General features: G+C 41.2%; 2 protein-coding genes across 6 annotated transcripts in view; one reads left to right on the top strand and one right to left on the bottom strand.

The window, feature by feature from the left end:
• The window catches only part of LOC145976650 (uncharacterized), a 279978-nt gene that overhangs the window by 68440 nt on the left and 185115 nt on the right, over window positions 1–26423 (top strand). The window lies entirely within an intron of this gene.
• The window catches only part of LOC145976649 (uncharacterized), a 247172-nt gene that overhangs the window by 80691 nt on the left and 140058 nt on the right, over window positions 1–26423 (bottom strand). Inside the window, exons 1-2 of one of the 4 annotated variants that reach the window (XM_083107883.1) lie at window positions 2809–2952; window positions 1013–1114 (exon numbers count right to left, since the gene is read on the bottom strand). The exons of the other annotated variants lie outside the window; for them this stretch is intronic. The gene's annotated coding sequence lies outside the window, so the exon portion shown is untranslated. Of the gene's footprint in view, window positions 1–1012; window positions 1115–2808; window positions 2953–26423 lie in introns of those variants that run through there. 4 annotated transcript variants of the gene reach the window in all.

The raw sequence follows: 26423 nt of genomic DNA, 5'->3' as shown, positions 1-26423 counted from the left end.
AATACTAAAAACATCATATATAATCATTAAATAATCATGGATTAATTTTCAATAATTTGTACAAATTTTTCAACTTCACTGGGCATAGAAATGAAAATTATATCCTTCCTTTTCACACTGATGTTCTACTTGCACTTCTTTAATTTACTCTATAATCCTATTTATTTTGCAATCATGTATATTATTGGAGTCTTTTCATCTTTCCTTGAAATTTTTCGATTTATTTCAAGTACCTTAATTTAATAGAAGAAATTGCAAATGGTAGCGCAAAAATTCGAGAGAGCAACAATCTTTATAAAATATATCCATTAAATGGGTCTATTACACACACTTCACTTTTGAAGATTTCTACTCGATCTTAAACTTCACTTCCTCGACTGTAAAGTTTCGAAGGCAAGCGGAGCTGTAGCACCGTTACAATAACGTCTTCAATTAACAAGTTTAAAAGCAACGAAGAGAACGTCCTCTGACGAGTCTGACGTTTCTCATTTTGCATAGCCGCGGCCTCACGACTAAAGGAGGTCGAAGTCGAAGTGCTTCGGAAGTTCGTCAGGTTCTGTAACGAAGGCGAGTCGTGACGGCGCTTCGTTCTTCGCGAAACGGAAGAGGAGAGAGCCTTTCGATTTTCACTTCGCTTCCTTCCGCTAATCGTTCTTGATGAGGAAAAGGAGAGTCGTAAAAAATAAGGTCGCTTTATCGAGTACCGAGGAGATGGACACCTTCGCAAAAGGGCTGCGAAACTCTCGTGCCCAACACGGAAGGTGGTCGACTTCATAAAAAATATGCATCACGCGAGCATGTTATTGCAAACAGATGCATGCATTTTGGATGTACGTATATATATACGTTCGTGTTAACAACTCTCAATCGCGTAAAACGAATAGCCCGAAACTGTCAGCTGTTTATCTCGCGAGATAAGGTCGAACTGTTTTGCGTAGATCGTAACGCCTCAACATGTGTCCATATCGTCGCGTATATCTGATCAGTGTAATTTTCATGATAAAATTGATACCTTGTAAGCACCATGTGACACTACAATCATGTGTCGATCTACACCTTCGGACGCCTTCTTCGTCTGTGTTGGTCTTATTCGAGTTGTGGAACTATAGATGAGCTGTTGAGAATAATAGCAAATCAGTTTGAACACTTTGGACTGAGAAATTATCGCGATTTCCTTTTTGTAATCTATGAATTTATGAATTTTTTATATTAATCTATAGGTAAGATAAAACAAATTAAGATGAAATAATAATTAAGTAAAATAACAACATAAATAAAAACAAATTCAATGAGAAATGTCAGCGAGAGATTTCAATTTAGATAATGATTTTCGATCAATTTTCATTAGCGTTCAAATGTCACAAAAAGATAGGTATATTATATTAAGTATAATATTTAAGTGAATTTTATCTACAATACTTTATCATTTAATTCTCGGTTCTCTCTCATCTGTTAAATGACAAGTTGCTCGCCTGGTGACATGTTTACAGATTCTAACGCGATACGTTTTTGCGAGCTGGAAGCGCATGTATCGTAACTCGTGTTAAATATGCGGCACGTGTTGTCGTCCGACATTATTGCCGATAGATTTATGCGTTAGGATAATGATATACATTGCGTATAATAATATAACTCGTCGATTATTCGCGTCGTCGGGCTGTAAACCGGCCTGCAATTTAATATGCTAAGCGCGCGCGCGCGCGCTGTCCAGGCACCTTCCCAGCCATGCGTGCGTATATGTACATATTTATGTAAGTATGTACGCGTGGAATAAGCCAGGTGAGAAAAAGCAAAGGTTACGGGTGGGGACAGAGAGTCGTTCTTAAGCGGTGGCACCGAGCGAGAGAGAAAATTCTCTCCTGAATGTTGCTGCCAGGGACGATCCGTGAGTCACGACCGACGATCGACGATGACCTATGAATACACGTACGATAGATCGTAGCCGAAGGTCTTTCCGACACGTTCGGAGCTCATTCACACGCAGATGCGCGCAGACTCGATACTCGGATATTCGATAAGCAATAATCTAACGTGTTTATCGATGCGCGCTGTGTCAAATACCACGCGATCCGACATATGCTCTTTTCCAAACATAGAGAAGAAAAGCCTATCGAGAAATACAATGTAATCTCAAAAGATATTCAGTGTTAATTTTTAAGATAAACTTGTGTTGTTTTTAATTTAAAATTTTAATATAATAAATTTAATTTGACATACATTTTTTCAATGTTAATTTTAGAAATAAATGTTTTAATTTAAATAATTTTTAATATATATAAAATATATATAATTTATTAAAATGTAATAAATTACATTTTAATAAATTTTAATTTGAAATAAATTTTTTTAAAGCATATAAATTATCATCTCTTGATGTTATTGTATAAAAAAGAGATCGAATATCAAGATCGTAAATACTTTTAATGTACTTTAGAATGTGTTTTCCTAAAACAAATTTTTTGCAAAATTAAATCCTTGGCTCTCTTGTCAAATTTAATTGTATTTCAATGTAAAACAAGCTAGCTCTATTCCAACTGCACAAAGAGATGAATAATTAGCGACTATGCGCGGGATTGAATAAATGCTGTCGAAGAACTTCAAGAGCGGCTTCTCTCGGACACATCGCTCGAAGGTACAATTTGGCTCTAATTAGATTATCGCCACGACAGTGGTGGGTCCCCAAGCTCGCTTTCCGTTTTATTGTTGCCTCAAAGAGGACTACTAACTCGTATATTCTCGAGAAAGAACGCATTTCGAAGGGTGGTGTAAGGTAGACGGAGAAATAAATTCGTCCGGAATTGTGCGTACCTGTTGGTGCATCGGAAAAGGGGTCGGTCGCATCTTCGGTTCTCGCCATCATAAACTCGTTCCTATTCTTCGCCAGATGGTGGCGTAAATCCCGATGCGTGTCGTGCTTTGTGGTTTTACGGCTTTTCCAGAATTTTAAGGACCGCACTCTAAATGTCCAAGAAAATATTCGCTGATGGACGTTCAAGCTCACGCTTCCTATTCGTTTTTCGACCTCGACCTTCTAAACAATAAATAGGTTCTCTCGGAAGAAAATGATGCGGCAATAAATAAAAAGCGACAAAATGATTGTTCAACCATCTTGCGCAAAGTAAAGAGAGATAAAGAGAAGTAAAGAGAAGTAAAAAGAGAAATACGTTGTAGTCGAAATGATCAATTGTAAGGCAACAAAAGCATCAGCAAAAAGAGATCGATATAATCAAATTTCGATAATATTTTTCTAAATATTGTGCTTTAATACATGGATGAAATTGTTGCAATTTAAAAATTAATATATTGGAAAATTAAAAAATAATAAAAATTAGTGTTGTAAACTACTACTTAATGAAATTCATCAGCAACTATCGATTATGATTTTATATAAAATTATTTAAAAAAAATAACCTTGTATTTTATATATTTATTTGTTCATTACTCGATCTTTTTCAAACTATGGCACTTCTCTCTTGCACGCGATATGTCTGTGAAAGAGGATCTGAATACATTCCCGTCTGAATATCATCGCTACTCTGTTCTGGAATATCCGTCGTTCATAATGGTCGAGCGATCTCCGGTTCACGCTCCGTTTCTGATAGCGAGTCTCGCGACGGCGTCCCGGCCCGTCCTCCGTTCTGAGGTTCCCTCGGTCTGTCGCCTCGCGGAACGACCGGTTGACAGTTGACACCAGTTTGACAATGCGCCGCGCTCTTGCCATTGTTGAGAACCGCGTGAGCGTGCCGGCTTGCCATTGTTGGGACGTCGCGACGCCTTCGTTCTCTCTCTCTCTCTCTCTCGATCTCTCCCTTTCTCTTTTTCTCTCATTCCTATATTTGCTTTCCTGTCCGTTGCTCTCTTCGTTATGAGCATGCATTTTCATTGTCATTTATATGTTGCAAAATTTTGCTTCTCTGTTTTGTTATAATTTAAATGTACGCTCATTTATAGTTTTCACTTTTATTTATATGATAATTAAAGATAATTTTTGTATTTATCTGTTATAGATATTTTTTCTTAATATTTCTATTTTTTATTATTTTCTTAAATATAATTTATAATTTTGTAATTATAACGACACTATGAAAACTAATTGGCTTTGGCCCAATCGATTCTACTCTTTCGAGTTACGCGGTTTTTAATTCCGCTTCTCGTTAATTTCTGCTCTCGTTGCTTCTCTCCATTTGCAGTCGTTATTTTCGCGCGTACTCTCTTCTCTTTCTCTTTTTCCGTCCCCCGCGGTACACGTGTAAGTGAATAATTCAGTGACAGAGATATAGCCGTCCGGAATTCGCGTCGCACACGGACCCGCAGCGACAAGTTACACAATACTGACGTGACGCGCCCCTCGATTTTTCGCCTTTTATGCGAAACGGCGACGCGGGGGTGGCGCCGGGCTCCATTGTGGTCGAAGGGACTCCGCTCGTGGCCAGAGAGTCGCGCGTACGCAGGGGAGCGTCGCGACGCCGGTTATGCGTTCGACGCACCGTAAAAATTGAAATAGGGCTCGCGTGGAAGCGTCATGTCGGGAGAACGAATGACAGGATATCCTTTTCGCGTGCAGTAATTTATGTTACAAAAAATCCTCTACATCTGGCATCTGCGATGCCACGATCTCTTGGTGGATCTCTGATGCAAAAATTTCAATGAGAAAACGCGATGAAATCCACTTCGGGGTTCAAGTAAATATGCACTCGACATTAATTGAAAGCCTGCCTAGTAGATTTGTACATGCGTACTGCAATTTTTTACAATTAAAAGTGACCGGAGATTTTTTTAAAAACGATAAAAGTATGAATACTTTTTTTTTATATAACATGACATAAATATTACATAAATAAATATAATAAGTGTTACGTAAATAAATATAAATATAAATATAATAAGTGTGTATGAAATAAATAAATGTCAGTTTGTCAAAAATGTGATGCCTTAATTAGAGACACAATTGCGAATAATTTCGGGAAGAGGCAGATGTCAACGAGTTACAACAATCTTCGACTATCCCAATAGGCCCTCGCATTAATTAGCTAAGACTATAGAGGTTGCCCTGTAATTTCCTTTGAGTCATTCAGATTAAGTCATTTGGTCTTGATCAATCTGCAAGAAATTAACGGACTAGGATTTTTATTTTTCAGGTAATGTCAGGAAGTTTAGAATCCCAGAATCTCTTTCACAATGCAATCGGCTAAACGAGATTTGTTCCGTGACTTCCGGCATAATTATAAAATCGACTACTATATGTAAATGTTTAGAAAGGATTTCATCGGCAAAAAATCTAAAAAAAAACTCATTGCGAATCAATCCTTCGGATCTCAAATAATTTCCCCAACTAAATCTGCATATTTATTTTTACCAAAGCAAAAATTTAACACACGAAGAATCGAATGCAATGTGTCTTTTTTTCTTTCCGTGATCGTAATTGACCGTTCTTTGATGATCGATAACATTTTATAAATTCATCGACATCGAACTTGAAAACGTTAAAAGCCAACTCGATTAATGTAAAGTTTTTTTTGTTGTTTTGTCGCGTATGTTTGTAACATTTGTCGATTATCGATCGATTCTATATAAGTTTACGAATAAATAAACTATTCGTGAATTAAAAGTCAAAAGTCAACGAATGATTTCGGGAACGACAGATATCAACGAATTAGTTACTGCGCCCCCGAATTGAAATAATAATGTTATACATGACATTTAAACTCTAATGGAATAACATTCTGTGAGCGCGTTTTGAAAAAAAAAAAACATCTCTCAAAACGTCAAGGAATACGTCTGCAGATACTATCTAAAATATTTCGTCATCTCGAGCCAGGTTTTTTCTCGTCAAATAAAATTGCAACGTTAAAAGCCTCGATGTTTCCGAGCCAAGCGAGAAGCGTGCAATAAAATCGAGCTCGAGACGTTGCCCTCTCTACAGAGAAATCAATTAACGCTGTCTGAGTGCTCCAATAACATTAATCGATTCGTGTCGGGGAAGAGCAACGTTCCCGCCGATGAAACCTTCCCGAGGCTGGACCCGCGTTCGAGAAAACTGGCGGAAAGGCGGTAACTGAGACGTCAACCTCGTGCGATCGCGATGTGGATGACATCCATGTGCACGTCCACACGCGCACGTGTACGACACGTTGACGGATCGTCCGCGACTAGATGCGCTCAACCAGCCAGCCAGCTAGGACGCGGATGCACCTCGCCGCGTTTGATAATGCATTAACGCCGGTGGATCAGAATATTAGCATAGCATACGCCCATCGCATTTGAATTGAGAGGCAGCGGCCCCACAGTGTATAAGCAGAAGCGAGGAGAAGGCGTCCCAGCGTCTCTTTGTCATGCTAATATTACGGCATCCATCCCGACCAGGCGGCGGCTTCGGGCGCAGAGAGAGAGAAAGAGAGAGAGAGAGAAGGACGATGACTCTGCATCGTTTACGCTCCTGTTGCGGCTTCAAATGCGCGTTGCTTCCAGAAACAGGGTCGTGCTCTCTCTCTCTTTCTTTCTTTCTCCGTGAATCTCTCCTACGACGATTACATTCGGAGAGTTGCGCCGCGCCTCTATCTTGAACGGGCAAATGCACCTCGTGTGCTAGATATGCGCGAAACGAAGTGAGATACATGACTGGGGATGATATGCAGAGTGATTCGAGAGGAAACCGCGAAACTTGAGGAATGCGTTCAGGAGGTCGAAATAAATAAGAAGTCCCGGTAAACAAGCTAATAATTTTCACACATTCTCGAAATCGGTTAAATTGATCATATGTTTCTCTCATAAGCGCAATCATGGATATAACCATCGACTTTATTTCTTTTGAATTTAGTCTACTTGAACAAAGTGCGATTACGCACTTTAATAAAACGAGTCTCTTAATTCGTAAAGAAACGTATATACTTATTAATGCTAATTATCAACATTTGATCAAGCATGTATTAATTAAGTACGATTGCAAATGTTTAAGAGCGCAAATTCATGCAACAACTTGTAACAGTATTTCAAATCGTAGATGATGCAGCCTGAGCGACTTTTTATTCCTTCTCTGACATCCATCGTTATTTCAGAAGCAGAGCAATAACCTTGTGATCTGCATGAATTTCCTATAATCATTTGAAGCCTGAAGACCGTAGCCGCGTGCGCGTTCCTCGTGATCGCTGATGCCTGTTACATAGTGAAATAGATAAAGAAAATAAGCAATAGAGGCAATTCGATTTATCATGAATTACAATGTAATAAATCGTTCGTTTTTCTGATAAATTATTTCTCTCTTGTGAAATATGTATTATATTTCGTTTGCATAGATTTTCGACGAAAATCTTTTATTACGAGCAATACTAAACGCAAACGAATACACTTTTTAAAAAAACCTGCATTAATTAAGCATTAGCAAGAAAATACTATCGATTGTCAAGCCTTGATCTTTCTAAGCATGAATTAATTCTCTTCAATTTTTTTCAATAACTTTAAATTGTATAAAACTTAAAAAATTGTAATTTTCTCATCTATTCGTTATCGTGCAATATTTACACTTGTTTTCAGCTTTTCGTTATTTTTCAAGGCATTTTTATCATTAACAGATTGAGAGAATTAATCATATGTTATTACGTCGTTAGAATCTTTTCACGATACAGAATCAGCATGTGCTAATTTAAAACTAATAATTCTATAGAAGAGATCGTGATTTCCATCGAACAGTCGCCGTATAAAGTGACGCATGGTGGTGAGAGGCGAGGACAAATCGATATATCGGCGATAGAATGTCGTATCGCCTGGCATCTTGATCAGAATGATAGTACATCTATCGTCGCGATCGCGATTAATGGCATGCCGGTATCGTGGGATAAATGTCTCTTCTACGTGTCGCCGATTGCATACCTAAGAACGGACTGCTGCGGGCTAAAATGGAATGCTTCGTGGATGCTGACGCTGCGAAACGAGATGTGGTCGTTCGAGAAAACACTTTCATTACATCGATCACTATGTATCGTTAAAGAATGCAATCCATCATACGATTAATTCTACTCGCTGATGAAAGGGTTGGACGAGATATCAAGACTAATCTTGATGTTATTTTGTCTCCTTTCGAAATTAAAACGAGACGAAAATTTTTAATTAGTTATTAAAACAAAAGAAAAAATTAAAATTGTCAAATTTATTGATCTTAAAATTATTGATTTTTAAAAAACTAAAGTGTGTATATTTGTAAATTAGATGAAAAAACATAACTATATTTTACGAACTTAAAAAATTTTATTTAATAAATAACAATATTTATATTAACAAGAATTTAAAAACAATTAATACAATAATTATCTGAAATTATTATATATTATAAAGATTATATTATATATTATTTTAAACTTGTTCGGTATTAAATTAAAATTGTTAAAAAGTCGAGAGATAAAACAATATAAGACAGAGATTTTTGCGATAAAGATTTAAATTCTCGAAAATACAATACAATATTTTCACGAATATTATCTTGTTTTGGGTCTTGTGTAATCCCAGTTAATGGATCACTAATGGATTAAATATCCATTCGAGAAAAATATTAGATAGTAGTAATAACATATCAGATAGTAGTAAATATTAGACAGTAAAGAAGTATGCGAGCGCTATATAATGATGACTATACACAGTACAGAGAGATGGAAGAGAAGCTTTAATAAACTATATTACATAAGCAAATATTGCGTTTTGCTGCACATCGATCCATTTGGAGCACATGGCATAGATAAACTTTTTCGAAATATATCATCTACCAGTTGTCAGTGTCCGAATACGCGATTCGATTAGAAATACTTGTCTCGCGCGAACAGGCGTCCATTTAAAAGCGCGGCGCTTTTCCCTCCATTTACACGAGTTCGCTTCTCGCGGTATATTAATTCCATCGCGCGGGATTAATTCTTCGGGATTAGTCACGGCGATAGTCGATTGATGCGATCAGATAAAACCGCCGATAAATAGCTAGGCTATTTTGCACACAAACGAATGGCGAACGAGCGTCGATCTGATGCAGTGCCGCTTTCGCCGTTCTTGTCGGTCGCGTAAACGCGGATAATAATTGCTCCATGTTAATGATAGGTCAATGTGATGTATGACGCATTAAATTCCGCGCAGCCTTCGATCTATCGAGGATCTCATCGATTCTTAGGAGTGATTGTCGCGGTATAAATCACGGAAAGGAGAACGCTCGTCGAGAAAAGTAATTGATTCTTTATCGAACGAGACAGTCATGAGGGGTCGTTCGTGCAAATGACACAGATTGAGAGATAACGCTGGATATTTCGCGATTTCACACTTGCCATTCATTTCAGATTGATAATCTGCGCGACGAGATAGATAGCGATAATTAATATCTGCATTCGCGAGCCTGCAATCTTTTGCGATCGATTCCGCGAACGTAAACTATGTATTATCGAGTCGAGTTCTTTGACGTTTATAATTATTATAATTTAAGACATGTGGAAATATGCGTGTTAACTTGTACTTTTTTTAAATACAAGGACATTCGTGTCTATGTCGATTGTTGCTTCGCTTCAACATACATCAATAGTGTCGCAAATTTGTACAAGACAATAGATCGAATCGCTCGAAGCAATGTGCGCAGCGCTAAAAATATGCGTCCGATCGAACTTGGATGGAACGAATAAAGTTTCCGACAGTGAAATCATTGATTTCGATCGAGGAAAATGATTGGCTTCTAAATACTCGGAGCAATCCCAGATTAAATCGCTGACCTGCTTGAGGCGCGCGCTTTCGTTCCGCCCCCGAATCTAAGGAAGAAACGTGCACATCCCGTGCAAGAATACCGTTCGATTGTGAGCCAGTGCAGCGATACGTACGCAGTGAGCATGTGAAGTCATAAATAAACCGGAGGTACTGTTGCGTGGGTGTGGTCACTCCGACGAGCTCGGAGAACGACCTTATGCTTTGGTGATTGGTAAACAGGAAAGAAGACACAAGTTGAACTGAACGTTTTATCGAATCAAACAAGCATTTGCAGACTAAACACGAGAATCGCCAATTTATAATTAATATTTCCTCTATTTCGGAGGATAATAAAGGCATAAATCAACGCATCGAATTATTTCGCAAACGCGTTCGCTCACTTGATATTCATCTTCAAGAATGAATGATCGTCTATTCCGGAAGGCAAACGCAATCTCTTTAACGAAGTTTATTTTCTATCAATTTTAAGTTTGAATCTATTTAAAATTTCCTATTTTTTTGCAGAAGGATTAATATATTTAATTCGATCTTTACATTTTCGATTTTCTATCGTTTAACCATAACCCTTTTCTCACCCTCTCTCTCACTCTTTTTCTCTCTCTTCTCTCCGAGTTACGCCACGACAGAAGTCTTTCTCTCGAGAGGCTTTTCCACTGCGTGGACATATCAGTCGTTCTTATCTCACCGAAGTGAGCCAGCCAGCGAGCTGTACAAGGGCTACCGGCTGGAATCAGATAACACGCCGAGCGGAGACAAAAGGATGCATTAGCCAACACAATCCGGTGGCTAATTATCCCGCTCTTTCATTTTCGAGGATAGGCGTGACGAGTCCCGCCGCCGTGACGCGGATGCGGGTGAAAGAGCCGTAAGAAAAAGAGAGAGAGAGAGATTCGGCGGGCGATCGAGCATCGACTCGATCTCGGGTCTCCGATCTTGCCGACCCGCAATGACAAATCCCGCATAAATTACGAGTGCCAAGGCCGGCCGTGATCGGTTACGCCTCCTCGCATCGGCATCGACTCGACGAATCGACTTTTGCGTTACGTAACTCTTCGACTGTGAGTAGCAGATTTACACATCGTTCGCATCTTTTTTTTTATTTGCCAGAGTTCCTCTTTTTTTCCCCTCGCACCCCTGACAGATGACAAACGAGCTTCGGATTCCGTTACTTTTTTAAAACCCGAATATTTAGAAACTCGAAGTTGATTTTACTAATTTCTGACATTAAAAATAGTGCAATGGAGAGAGTACTTGTTTTTAAGCTATGTAGCATCTTGAAAAGATTTACTAGGTTAGTTGATCCCCTATTTACCAAATATAAGTCTATTAAATCTATTTTTGTTTCCGCTTGGAGACAAAAAATATATATTTATACTATCACTAAATAATAAATAAAAATGCTCTTCTAATTTTATAATATTTTAAAAGATTCTTTAAATCAAATCAATAGTCTTTAAAATTTGATTGCCGAGTAAAAATCTATCTTTCGCGTATTTGTTTTACACTGACCTTATATAGTAATTGTAAATTAACGCTATTTGTGGCTCCACTTACCTGAAACAAAAATAAAAGCGTGCACATTAGTACGATAAATATGTACATACATATGTGTGGAATGAAAGAGAATATAATTAAACATTATCTAAGCTAATTAAATTAGTATATACAGTAAAGGTATAATTTAAATTAATTTTTTAATTTCTAAAAAAGTCTTTAATTTCTAAAAGCTTGTTTTAGCACGACAAAGCTCGGCTAAACTTTGGCAGAGAATTTTAAGTTGAAAGAATATTTGCGCAGTGTGATTTCTCGAGACTTTTCATACAATGCTAATTACGTGTAAATTGTCGTAAAATCCGGCGGAGTATGATCGCTTCGACAGATACGGGCATTAAACTGTGTGACACAACGTGGGCGTGGGAGGCTCTCGGCCACGCGCCGACACGTTAATCGCGTTAACGCGACTCACGCGCGTTTGATGAAATCCATGATCGTTTTCGCGAGAGCTCGACATGAACGACCTACGCGCGCGGTGACGAACGACTCTCGCACTTTTGCGGTCCCTTTTGTTCCCGCAGAGGACACAATGGCAGTTGTCCCCGCGCAGAAAGGCGGAGGTAGATGGGTCGTAGGTGTCTCTCTCTCTCTCTCTTTTTCTCTCTCCCCGAGATACCTGTCCGTCCGGTGACGATCGCGTGTCCGCACGCGGAAGACCCGGGGAAAGAAATCTCCGTTCTATGTCAGATGCTCCCGCGGAAATTGGCACTTGTCGCAGAGTATCACCGATCGTTTGCGGTCGACGGTCGACGACACGCAGCAAGACACGCGCCCACTATTGTCCGGGATCGGATCCGATCCCGGATCTGTCCCCAGCATTGTTCGGGCCTCGATCGAACACGTAAGTCGACTGAAATACACAACCGAGTCGGGCGACACTCCAATGACAGTTTCCAGACCGTTGACCAAGAGATCCCATTGTCGTCGATTTTAGCATTGTTCGGGGTATCCGGCAATACCGAGCCGGTGACATCGTCAACGATCCGTAAAAGCGTAACAGGATTATGCCGGGTCGATGGAACCCTTCGCGGGGTGAAGGACGGGGGACGAAAAGTCGTGCTCTTTGTCGAGGCGCATTGTGCGAGACCTGTCGACCTCGAGAGGACACCGTTTCTTTTTTCCGAGCAGATCGCGAAGATTAGTACAAGTGTCAAGTCACTTTGTGACATTTTTGCTCGCTCGTGCGCGAGCACAGGTAGATATTAAAATCGCGATTGTGGAGATAAAGAAGCTTTTACGAAATTCGACGGATCTAACGAAGCGGATGGTAATTATTTTAGGTACGCGAGTTCTGATTTAAGCGCATTACGAGCCCCAGGATTGAATCTCGGCAATTTTATTGGTTGGTACTTCATGAAAGGATCAGAGATGAAGGGATATAAACAAAAATTTTTAAGTAAACCGAGATAAATTCTAGGTACTTTTACGATGTCCGATTATTATAATAAATATATAAGATTATTATAAAATGTGTTATACATCTGTCAAAAATCTTCTGATGCACTAAAGATCATTTGTTGCATCTATTAAAAAAATTTGAGCTATTGTTAATATTTTCTTTAAAGATTGTCGCAGCATTTTAATAAAGAGGATTGCACATCTATTGTCTTCATAATAAAGGTGTTCGCTATATATCATTACATTTTCTTCATACTGTACACATATAATACACATTTATGATTCGCGTTTATTGAACTTTCGCATTTCGAAGAAAATGCGGTCGATGAGAACACGAGTCCTTTCGATCGAAAGGGGAGGGGGATCTGATCAACGTCACTTCTTTTTCTGTCACTTCCCACGAGCTATTCCCATGCGATGCAAAACTTGAGCGGGACGAGTCAAGGCTGAAAGATACCAGGTGCATCGGTGTCGTTCCGCTTGCAACGCGGATGAGTCTCATTCCAGGAGAGATGACGAAGCCAGTATAGAGTCAGCAAGAAGGAGTAAGCAAGAGCGCGGTGCGAGAGACGATGAGGAGGATGGAGGAGGACGAGAAGAAACGGGCCGAAAGACGGAGCGCGATGAAATCGGCGATGACGGGATACGACGAGGTGGAAGCGAGAGAAGCCCTGGCAATTAGTTCAAACGAACCAGGAGTGGCGTGACACGTACTTTGTCGCGCACGTCTTCTGACATCAGCCACCGTGGGAGACGTCTGTGGGCTCCTTCGTCGTCTCGTCATCGTCACGATTGTCGTCGTCGTCGTCGTCGTCGTCGTCTGACAGCGCGGCCCCCGACAAAACCGACGGCTAGTGATAATTGTTTACTGGTGCGAGGATCCGCACGAAGACTAAATCTGTGACCTAGTCGAGACGCAACGCGAAGAGTGATTTCGACCCGAAAAAAATCGATTGGATCCGCGAACCTCTTTCTACTTCGTTCTCTGCAGCAAAGACTAGTTGCTTCGATATCGATATATGTGATGTATGCACCACTATGTATGAATATATGAATGACATCAATTTATGCCGACAATAGACGTTATTTGATATTTGAAACGTTGTTGATATTAGATACTTCAGTATCGTTAGATGTTTTTCTGTATTTTTCCCTGATTATATGGAATTAATTCGTGCGTTCTAAATAATGGAAGAGAATAAACGATACACCTATAACAATTATAAATTATTATCATAACTAAATTTGTTAAATAATTGCTCATTAACTCACACACACCGCCGAGTTATTATTTCTCATTATCGTACATCATTATCTCATTAATTACCAAAATTATATTGTTCCATGACTCTTTACGCGGGCTTTTCGCTTTCTGCCTTCCTGATTGTAGTGCGTGTTTTCGAGCGAGCGGAGTGGCGAGAAGAGAGAGACGGAGAAAGAGGGAAAGGGGGAGAGGGAGAGGGAGAAGGCGGTTGATAACTATCGAAATCAATGTACGGGCCGCAGCCTCCGTCGGCAGATCACGGCGGTCAGATAATATAGACGCGGCGGAGATTTTAGCGGAGGTCACGAGAAAGAAAGATGCGATCTATAAACCGTAGAAAATCCTCCACGGCTTTTCGTCGTCGAGCATCGAAGGGTTCCCTCGCCAGACAGCCCGAGATTCGATCGCGACCGTGGAGAAGGCGTCGCTCGTTCCTTCTTCTCTCGTGAGGACGCGATAATCAGATAATGCCGGGATTAAAAGTGTTGCCGCGGCGGCATTAAATATAGATTTCGGTAATGACAGGTCCTGCTCCAGGAGCTCCTTGCCGCCAGGAGGCCTCTCCTGGCCATGGCCTACGATCCGGCATAATGTTCGACATAACGTTGCTCGTCTTGCGTCGCTCCTCTCCTCTGTTATCGTCGATAAATTTATTTTGCGTCAGAAATCATAATAATAAAAATTTAATTTCTGGAAACAAATATCCAACGTTTTATAATTTCTTAATAAATTTTCTTAATATTGAATTAATGCCTGAGATTTCTGCCTTTAAGTTTAATTAAATTAAAATTTAATCATATTAAAATTCTTATTTAATTGTAAAAAAAGAAAGATAATTCACCTATGCTTATCAAGCTCGTTTTAAAACGATCGGAATCAATTGGGATCGAATTAAGTATACTATTGTTAATCACGCATAGATATTTAGGAATCAACCGAACGGAACACCGATAGAGCGGAGATTACTTTTCCACTACTAGTCTTCGATCGTTCTATCCGTGACACGTTTCGCCGAGTTCCGAGTTTTTGCTCTTCGCGAGAGTATTTTCTACGGAGCGAGATTGACGAAGACAAGGACGAGGACGAAGGCGAAGACGAAGACAACGACGATGGGAGAAACGCGCGGAATGCTGCCGCGGGGCGTCTTAATGCGTTCTAAATTGCGGCGAATGCGCTTTAATTGATTGACAAAAAGCGCCAGGCGGAAAAAGGCCGGCCGGTTTGCCTGATGGAATAACGCGCCGTGGTAGCGCAGGTAGGCCGCCGTGTCATTCGTTCGTTTCTCCGCGTGCGCGCGCTTTACGTCCCGCAACACCTCGAGGAGAGACCGGCCGATCGTTTCCCTGACAAATTGACTTTTAATGCGTCTCCTTCTCTCTTCCGCGGCCCGGCCGCGACGAGTTTATGCGCGCATTATGTCCCGCGTGTTATGTGCCAGTTTCAGAATTCGAGACGCGAGACGAGGACTTTTTCGAAGATGCCACCTTCGTGCCGTGACAACTCGCGAGTGTGTTTTCGTGTCGACGTGTTTTGCGCTAAACGCGACGACCCCGTGCGAATTTATCCGACATGTAATTGTAATATAAGAGACGCATGCGTGCGCGAATTAATATATTTCAATTGTAAAGTCAATATTTTTATCGTAATATTAAATATAATTATCATATCTGAATTTATTTGATATGTAATATAAGTAAGAAAAACGCATATACATACATGAATTAAATATACATATTTATAAATTTTGAAGTTGATATTTTTATAGCTTTAAACGTCATTATCTTCTGGTGAGAGTTCCGTTTCTTTAATAAAAAAAAATAATTTTGATAAAAATTAGACGAATATCTTTAGTGTTAAAAATGTGTTTCGAAAATATCTAACATTATTTATATCATGTTACAACGTACTATATTATTAAAATTAGAGAAGTATTATATGTGACCTACATAAAAAAAATATGTATATCTCTAGTATTTAATAATTTCATAAAAATTTGAATAAAAATTTGAATAAGAAAGAAGATAAAAATAATTATGTGTTGTGTATCTTTATTTTATATTATCTTTTTATAATGTGTCAATGCAACTGTTTATAAAAACGCAAAAATTGGTTGAAATATATCCGAAAACAAAAAAAGAAATTTGATCAAAATTTTTCTGTTCTAGCTTTTTTTATGCGACATGTTTGGAAGGTGATTTCTTCGGGATATGTTGTCGTTAATCGTTTAACGAAATTGAAATAAGCACCGTTGCGTCCAACGGTAATCGATTATTTCGGGACGAGATTCCAAATCGAATTTCCATCCTTAATTGGCCACGGGAGATGAGAGTCGCGCAGGTAACGATTTGTAAAAAGCACACTATGTCACAGTCCCACAGTAATTTAAATCTCATTATATTGGCCCGTGGTTTGCGGTTTTGATACAGCGGCTCTCATTTCGTTCGGGCATCCACGTGTATGTCAATGCATTTTTTTGTAGAGAAAAATTATTAATCAAGTTATAATTTAATTAACAAATACTAATTATAAAATATTTGATTATCAAGCTCTAGTTATTCAATATGTCAAGTAAATAATTTATAACGCAATATCAAAACAAATCTGTTGCAATTTTTGAACAATTAATAAAGGAATTCTATTACATTATGATGTAATAAACCATAACATTTATGCCGCAATAAAGCATATTGCGCTATGTATAATGTATAATGCAATGTATAATAATTATATTTAATTATATATTTATAAGCTTCTGATAATACGCGATTTCTCACGCAATTTATATTTTTAATCATTAATATTCTTCGAATAAAATTTAATCGGATGGGATAAGAAACAATTTTACCGATAGATTCTTTGCTTCTGAGAGGCCCTGGTTATAATGTTCTCCAGTCCAGTAATATTACCACTCTCAAGACGGGGATTCAGCATGCACGAAACGACAATATGAATCACGGTCCTTCCCGCGGTGCGCGGATCATACCGAAAATAATGCCCCCTCTGACGTGCCGAAAAAGAAATTATAAGTCGTAATCAAGCGCAAATTTCGCGCTAGCGCGGCGGATAATGTATCTCCCGAAATATCGCGCGCGCATCATTGGCTGGGGTGGGCGCGAATTTTATAAACTCGCAAAACGCGAGGGTGGTTATGTGAACGCAAAACATTCCGCGCATTGTTCGTGTCCGATAATGATATTAAAAACGTGAAATGCAACCAGCGAGCGGAATTAAAAACGCTACACCATCCTCAAAAAAATTTCGCAAGCGAAGGGACGAAACAATTTTCCCGTTATGTATTTTATATTATGATTTCCGATACGTGTTATTAAGCGCGGTCCCTTCCACGACTTTTTCGCGCGTAATATTAATATAACATCACGCGCGATATGTATATTATGTATTATTTATACAGATATTTATATATCTTTTGTTATATATTCGAAAAAATTTAATTAAAATTATTTAATACTTATAAAAAAAATATTTTTTAAATATACAGCAAGATATATATGTATACATATTTTGTGTACTCAAAAAATATTTTTTCGTATTATCGAATTTTGCTAGACTAATCCGGGTACAATGAAATATTCCTCCAAGCCGTGCTAATATTTATGGGATTTCGGGATTTTTCCGAGTTTAGCCGAAGAGGTTACAACGCGACGTCGCCGATGGGGGATGACAAAAGAAGACTGAAACGAGAGAGGGTGGCTGGTGTCACGGCAAGAAGCGGCGGGTCGCGCGAGCAACAAGTGGTAGATGCGAAAGAGAGATCGACGGATGTCAAGTCGTGGGGAAATAAAAAAGTCGCCCTTATCCTCGCGGGGCGGGCTAATAAAGGTCCGTGACAACAAGCGACAAGAGGGTTCGTCGGGAACTCGGGAGAGAGGGAAGAACGGCAGGAAGCAGAACGAGAGGCTTAAAACGCCGCCGAGCAGGTACAATGGAATTTTATCGAGGCACCTCCGGCCTTTTTTTCTCTCTCTTCCTCTCTTCTCTCGTTTCGCGGTAATTCGACCTATCGCGCGTAAGCAGATAAGGCTTCAAGCGGAAGATATAAATTTTACGGCTTTTTCGCCGAATTATCCGTGAAAATACGACAGCGAGCAAGTTTTATACGCTTTAGTCTCTTCTCACGCAACATTATTAATTCAACGGAATTACGGTCTGATATAATAAAAATTTGTTATCGATTATTATTTGAAATATATATTCAATTAGATTTTTCTTTCTTACGTTCAAAAAGACATTATAATTCTTAATTTATATATTTCGTATTGATAATTAAGAATTAAAATTTAGTTTCTTAATATAAAGTCTATAATACATATGAATAATTAATTATTACTAAAAACGATATATATTCTCAATCTTTGTCCTTCGACGGGCAAGATAAAAATATCGACTTTTCTCGCAAAGACTTTATCTCGCTGTGAAATCGAGAACACGTCTGACGAAGGGTGAGGGTGGAAAAATGCAGGGGCGCAATTCCTCGATGCATCCTCAAACGATTTTCGACGCATCCGGGCGCACGTAAAACTTCTAGTTGCCAATGCGATCGGATCTATCTCTCTCTCTCGATGGCGGATACCGATGCGTACGCTCGAAAAAAGCAAGAAAGTTCTCGTAGGAGGATCCTCTGTTTAATTAATTCCGCCGATCCGGAGGCTTTGATCCTGCCACCGGCGGCCGAATATCGCGAGTTCATCTCGACGGAAAACAAATATACGGAGTCCGGCGCGGCGCAACTCTCGGGCTGCTTAACATTACGTAAAAACCAATTACGTGGGAATGCCTCTGTTGATTGGTATCAGAGATGACCCTCGGGGGTGGCGCGGGAACGTAAGCGCGGAATCGAAAATGCCCGCCGGTCGAAATGGAGAGAGGGGGAGAAGGGGGTGAGAGGGAGAAGGGGGTGCGCCGGTACCATCGAAATGTATCCGATGTCAAGAGCGTGCGGTGTAGCAACCGATCGGCTAAAGAGACGCAACGAGTCAAGGGAAGACGAGGGGGAAGAGGGGTATAAACGGGCGGAGGACGTTGTGTGGCACGTGTCACTTTGAAGCGCGTCCGTGGGGAGAGGAGTCGCGTATCACCGGGCAGAAATTTTTCAGCAAACCTCGTTAAGTTTTCATTTGCCAAATGCAGACGGCGCGGCACGACTCGCCTGGCCAGGACTGTAACGCCGCCGGCAATTACCGCGCCCTTTTTTTCCACCCCTTTCCCCCTCGTGCCACCCCCTTTCTCGTCCTTCCCACGATATCGACCGCGCTCTCTCGAGCGATATACGCGAACGCGAACGCTGCGCTTGACCCAGAGAGCCGGTGACTTTTAGCGATTTCGAACGACGGGAGGTGCGTAGGTGACGCCTTTAATAAAGTCGGAGCTTGCTGGCGAGAGATTAATGGAATGAAGAAATGACGTTAAAATTCTTGAATGTAAAATTTGCAGGACTTGAAATGACAGAGGGATAATTTCGAAATTTAACAAATTAATGGTATATAAGATTAGAATATCAGAATTGTAGTAAACCAGGCAAAGTTCAATAAAGACAGTTATACAGTTAAGCTATGCTTCACTTGTGGAGTGAACTGTTAGATTTTCCTCCGGACTCCAAGTATACCTCCGCTTAAGTAAACAGGAAAGTGAAGTACTAAAACTAGCCGCGAAGTACAGCCGGATCCGGATATTAAATCAATTCGAGTATGTAAATACATCGTCGCGTACACACGTATACGCGATACATCTCGCGATCGAAGGAGCGACGGAGATGCATAAAGGAAGGGCGTCTGGAAGAGAGGAGACGGACAGGGCCATTACTGTCCACAGATACAGAGAGTATGTACCCTAAACCGTAAACGGAGTTCGGACAAACCCCCGGATAACCGCCGGGAGGCGCGCCCGACGACTTCCCTGTGATCGGCGTACCGTGTAATCGCCAAGTATGCAGATGATTAAATTTGCAACATCATCGCGGCAACCCTAAAGGCCCGGCAAAGGGCTGCTAACAGCTAGGCTTGATTCGCGGGCGCAAGGAGTTTGACTTCGTCTAAGACCGAGTGAAAGACGGCGTCTTCCAGCATTTCAAGTCCAAGATTTCGGGTACTTGGCCGGGAAGAAGCTAAATCACAAAGATTTTAAAATGCTCAAGAATCGCGATAATGTCGCTTTTGACAGTAAGTTTGATCGTAATATGTGTATACACACACATATACATACATTACAGTAAAAAAAAAGAGAATTAAAAATTAGACGTACACATGAGAAATTTGAAAAATTGCATATATGTATATATAATTTTTTGAATCTCTGTTTTTCTCAAACTTTACCAAATTAAAAGTATAAAATAAAAAAGTATACATTGACAATATAATACACTAATAGTAAGCAACGTACCAAAAAATCAGCGGTTAAGAAAGCCATCTGCCCATTTTCAATTGGCTCACTGCCAGAAAGAAACCATCGAAACTCGACATTACAGATAACAAATGTAATCTTCAGAGAAAACAGAAGCAAACGAGTATTGTACGCCGGCATATTCCCTCCTCTCTTGCTGTTCCGCACGTCCAACTTCATCATCGTCAAAAACGTTTTGCCGAGCATCTCGAACAAGCGCGGCCATTGTGCGCGAGAACCGTATGAAATTCCAGAGACACGTCGCACATCGAGTAGAGAAAATATCATATTTTTGACTTCCCCCTCCATTTCTCGTCTCTCTCTCTCTCTTGCTCCGTAAAAAGAGAGAGATTCACGATTCGCCTGGTTTAACAAACGAGCGTCGCTTCCTAGACTCCATTGTCGTCACCGAGGACCCCGAGAATCGGGCCAGGTAACGTCATATTCAATGGTCGACCAATCACAATATTTTTGACGAGTTATGTCAGGGCCATAATGGGACCGACGAAAGGGAGAGGAGATTTTTCCATCGTAAACTTCGCGTCCGCCAGCAGCGAACACATGCGTCTTCCATGGCCCGATCCATGGACCAAGGATGCCACAATGGACCGCACCGAAAGCGGTCCTTGAGCCTCTAAAAGTACAAAGACACACACTCCCAGCTTGCGACCTCTTTTCTCTCCCCCTCATTCCCCCTTGTCTCTCCTTTCTCTCGCTTCCTCCCCGGCGATATCCTACTCATCCTAGGACGCCGCGGTCCCTTGGGATATAGACGCCGTCGAGCGTGCGTAACGCGCTCAGCGACCCGTGAGTTATGAGGGAAACGCGCGCAATATTAATATTTTGTATCATCCTTGCGTGCCCCTACTCGCGCGCTCCCTGCCCCTTCTTCCTGCGGGATCCTAAGGATCAGGAGCGACGACCCCTCTCCCGTCTTTTGTCGTTTGAAGTTGTCTTTCGCCGCCGCCGCCAGAAAGGAAGCGGAATTGCGAGGGCGGAAAAACGCAGGCCGCCTTTTGTAATATGATTTTGAGACAAACGCGACTGCTTTTTTGGAATACGAAATGAGTGATGCTGGCGCGTTAAGATGTTTCAAATTTTTTACATTTGTTATATTAATTTATTGCACTCTCTTGTTCTATTTTTATCGCTTTCACAGTAAACTCGATGCGTCTTTCTCGTTGCTTTGCATCGAACACCTGAAATCCTTCGGTGTGAGTCTTGCGCAAGAAGACGGAGATCGTTATTGGCTCTGCGGCCGCGTCATATTCCACCGAATACCGAAAATAAACTGCGGGCCTCAGGTGGCATTGTCCGGCGGGATGTTGAAGCATCATCTAAACTAATTGTTGACAGCCGGACAATGGTGAGCCAGTAATAATAACTTACAGCTTGCTGGGAAGCGTATTGTATTCGAAAGATCGGCATCTTTACCTGGATCCTTCGAAAGACCAAGGTGGGCAAGGGACCTACCTCTTCATCGTCTCTTCCATCATTCGGCGAGAAAAGCGCCAAGTCGTAATTTCGCGTAACGATATGTTTCCTTGCATTTAAAAACTTTGAAATGATAGAATTAATAGCATAAAAGTGAACCAAGTCAAAATTATTTCTCTTTGACATATCTCCAGAAGCAGATTAATCTGTAATTTTCTTTGCAAATCGACGTTTATATTCTATATAACTATTAAGTATATTTTGATTTAAAAAAATAATATATATGATTAAATAATATATGATTAAAAAAATTACAACTCTTTAATAATCCTAAAATATTTTGTTCATCATATATATGAGATCATATATACATGTACTTTTTTCTTCTTAAGTAAAATAACTTCCAAAGAATGAGTCTCTTCAATATTCATTACAATCGCGTTTTCTTACAAGTTATACACGCAGACACATGATTGACGGCGATATTTGGTCAAAGACGTTTCTGCCAGTGTAATGGACGAGTTTAGATTGCTCTCTTTCTGCGGACGGCTCGAATTTCCTGCGAGAGATCCCGGAGTCACGCCGGGCTCCTTTCTTCCTTCTGGAGTCCGGCGACGATGACAGGAGGGTTTCCTTATAAAAACAATGTGCGAGGATGACTTTCAGTATGTTGGATCAGTGCGGTAGGAAATCGCGCCTGTCTGTTGAAAAATGAGATCGAGGATGGCAGCCCCTGGAGAGGGTAGGCGCGAGGCGAGAAGGTGAAGAGAGAACACGAGCTGGAAGGTGTGACTGCGCTCCGCCTTCCGATGTGGTCGCGCTGCGAAGGGAAATTACGGACTAAACAATACTTTCACCGGTCTCGGTTATTTGTAGTATTTCTGACATCCCGGGTGCCATTGTTTCCGTTTCGGGATCCTTAATAATAAAGGCCACGCGGGCAAATTGGTAAAACGAGCCGATAATTGGGATCGTTGTTATTTTTCCGACGCTCCGACGATGATCCTCGTCCGCGAAAACGCGCCGCGTCATTGCATTCCCAATTTGTATCGATTTTTACCGTCCTTTTTTTTCTCACCGCGCGTTTCGAGCTTCTCCGAGAGGCTATGCCAATATCGAAGATCGTCCAAGGTGTGCTTCCTTAAAATTGAAATTCAGCCGATGATCAGATAGCCGGCAATCTCTCTTTCTGCTCTCTGATCAGTAAACTTTGTGACTGTTCTCGACGACAGCAGGTTCGAGTCGATCACTTTAAAAAGCTGGGGGAAGTTCCCAGAGAATTGTTATATTTTCGTACGATCAGGAACACGCCGAATCCTAAATTCAATTTCTGCGAGTAGTATTAGAGAGTCCCTAGTACGCGTGCACATGGCCCTTTTCTTCCAATTGCATCCACGTAAACGACGTCGTGTTCCAGCACTTTCGTCAACACCTTCTATCTCTGTCTTTCTCGCTCTTCGCCATCCGCGGTGATCGTCGAGTGCCGTGAAAGAGAGGATGAGCGGCGGAAAGGGAGAAGAGAGACGATCCTTTATGTTCGCCAAGACACTGTGCAGATCCCGCGTGCGTGTATTTTTACAATTATTAAGTGCGCCCGGGACCCAAGGATACGCGGCCGCGCGATATCCTGTTTGCTCACGCACAACCGCGGAACGCGTCCTGCGGCTATTACGCGGCTGTAAGTTGGTAAGAAGCGAGGGACGCGTCCCCGGATGGAGAGGTGACCGCAAGGCGAGAAACGGTCTCCATTGTGACGATTGGGGCGCGACACGATACATCTATCGATAGCGATTCCGAAACGGGGTTGCCGCCCGCTGCGGCAACGGATGTTAAGTGGTCGTTTAAGGACGATGCTGCGCCGGATGTTTAATTTTCGGAGGCGGCTTCCGCCTGTAGAGACGGACACCTGCGAGCCTCAGGGTGCGTATTCTCTCCGTCATTGCCTAAGGTAAAGAAAAATTAACGAAATCCTCTCCTCTACCCATCGCGACCTCGCATTTTTACCGCAAAATCGACCAGCTGCTGGCAGAGAAAGATTAACCGCATCTGTCAATACCGCATTCGCTGAAATCGTGGGCAATTAACTTGTACGATGTAAAAAAATTTAGATTTCCTCTCTTTACAGAGTTGTAGATATGAAGTATCCAAGAAAAATCATGTAAGATCTTTATCGAATTATTTAATATATCTTTTTGATAATCTCTGTGTATGTGTAAATTGCTCCTATTTTTTAATTTCCGATTCATATATTTTAATTCGCGATTATTATTTCAAGTATCTTTTAATCTACTTAAATATATAATATAATATAAAAAAATATAATATAAATATAATATAAAATATAAAAATATATAACTCATTAAAATATATAATATCTCTCTATAATCTAATCTAATCTAATATAAAATTTATATATTAGAATATATAATATATGATATTGCAGTGATATATTAACCGAAATTTATAACTATATAGTGCTTTCGGATTGAAATTATCGTGCAACTATTTTCTCCGTAATTTTTTTTATTGTCAAAAGAATAAATCGCTCGACTGACGCGTTCCGAAAGCACGGCATATTGCTGTCGAAAACACTTTGTAGTCCGTGCGTATGGATTGCGCTCGATTATACATCGGTCTATGTCGAAATAATCTTGCGGCGAGGACGTGATCGAACGACGTAAGCGAAAAGAGGAGAGACCGCAGGTATGACGGCGGGGCGTGATCGTCGAATAGCAAGAATGCGGCTCTCTTCTCGCTCCTCGTCACCGGCCTCGGCGCGTAGTGGACTTTCCAGACGAAATTACCCTCCTCCGGGTGACACCGCGTCGCAGTAATGGCCGGTTCACATTGCATTCCTGCACGCAAGCCCGCCAGGCGACACTTTGGGTAACGATCGGTTTTGCCGAGCGATTCTCTCTCGCCGCGGAGGATGACGATGACGACGAGGACGACAAATTCGCTCTCGGACGCACGCGAGGAAGAAACGCGTTCAGGGTCGCGGCGCGGATGCGATCTTTTAATAAATCGCGAACGCTTACCCGGGGTCACGTTCGATTCCCCGGCACTCGAAAAATATTATGGTCTCGCGCCAGCTGCGCGACAGAGCGTCGTTTGGAGTCACGACGCGGCTTCTGGTTCGATTTCCTCTCCTTTTCTCTCTCTTCCTTCGTCGACTCCGAATGTCGCTGCCCACGAGGGTGCTTTCTCGCTAGCAACGCATTCTCGATTTATCCCAGCCACAACGACGTCATTGTCCGCTTCACTTAGCGTCTTTCGAAACGCATTGTGTCAGTGTAACGCATCGGCGTCATTGATTCGTCTGTGCGAACTTTGATTCCGCAACGTCGCCAACGGCTCTTCTTTGATTGCTTGATGTTAAGAATTAATTTATACTTACAGATGATCGTTTTATATTAAATATAATTTAGATATAATATGCGTGAAAAAGAGAGAAATTACCCCTTTGGCCTCTCATTTTATTTTTAAAAAAATGACAGATATGTATCTTCTAAGATTTTTAAACTCTTTTAAAATGTCAGGACAATAGATGTCAAAAAAGACATAATGCACGTGATTAAATGTATCTTTTTCTCATTTAAAACATACATATTTTTGTTCGAAACACGTGTGGATTATCTTACTTGTTTGCTTATCTGTCTGAATGTTGCCAAAGCGATATTGTGAGCTATCCTACATCGACCGCGTTTAAAAATGTTCTCCAGTTGACTTCCACTAATGTGTTACCAAAGTAAAAAATCAAGGAAAGGAGGGGACAGTGAACTGTATTTCTAGGGCATCAGTTCACTCGGAATACTTTGCGAACGGGAAAAATGACGAATTTGCATGACGGGAGAGCAGTTGTCACTAACTGTCAGTTCGTCGATCGCAGAGTACGCGAAAATAGTTTAGATGGAATACGACGACGCGAGCGAGACGACGTCGACAGGTCCAACGCGACAGATGTTTCGCGTCTCAGCGACACTCTTGTATTTCTGTCCCACTCAGTATAAACAAGCGAGAGTGACGATCGCGAGTCCGAGAATAGACTTCTTCCTGGCGGCTCTAGGGTTCGTCGATCGCGGATCGATGTTACATTTTGAGAATTCGCTGTAATAAGTTTCCACGATTTTACTTTGTCAAAAATTGGGAGAAAAGAAGTTTTGCAAAAAAATATCGAAGAAAGTTTTCGAGTGCGTTTGCCCAAAAATGTCATCTTTTTAACTGGATAAAAACTTTTTTTGCAAGGTAGTCGAAATTCGCGAAATATTTAGCACATCAAAATCTCCGACTATGACCGAACAAGCATCCAGCCAGCGCGTGTCGCGAGAAGAACAAAGAGAACATTCTTCATTGCGGTCCAGCGGAGGCGACCTCGCGTCGCAGCGAAAGACGATCGCGATGACCATTTGATGACCCGCGACGTCGCGGTTTTTTTCTGCTCCCCGAGATTCGGGAAGCTCGGCATCGGCCCGGATGGGGCCGGTCACGCCGATTGTAATTAACAAGGCGGGCTTTGTGGGTGTTTTGTCGCCGGCCGCGACACGCCGTGACGAGGGAGGAATTCTCTCCGCGTTCATCGCGCGTCCGGGGGACGCCAGACTATAAAACGCTCTTTGTGCGAAGCGCGTCCGAAGCGAGGCTCCGCCGGAGGAGA

Source organism: Camponotus vicinus, unplaced genomic scaffold, assembly GCF_025532165.1.
Source record: "Camponotus vicinus isolate PSW18456_S1 unplaced genomic scaffold, iyCamVici1.0 SCAF_9, whole genome shotgun sequence".
Classification (NCBI taxonomy): Eukaryota; Metazoa; Arthropoda; class Insecta; order Hymenoptera; family Formicidae; genus Camponotus; species Camponotus vicinus.
This window is presented reverse-complemented; position numbering and strand designations above follow the sequence as displayed.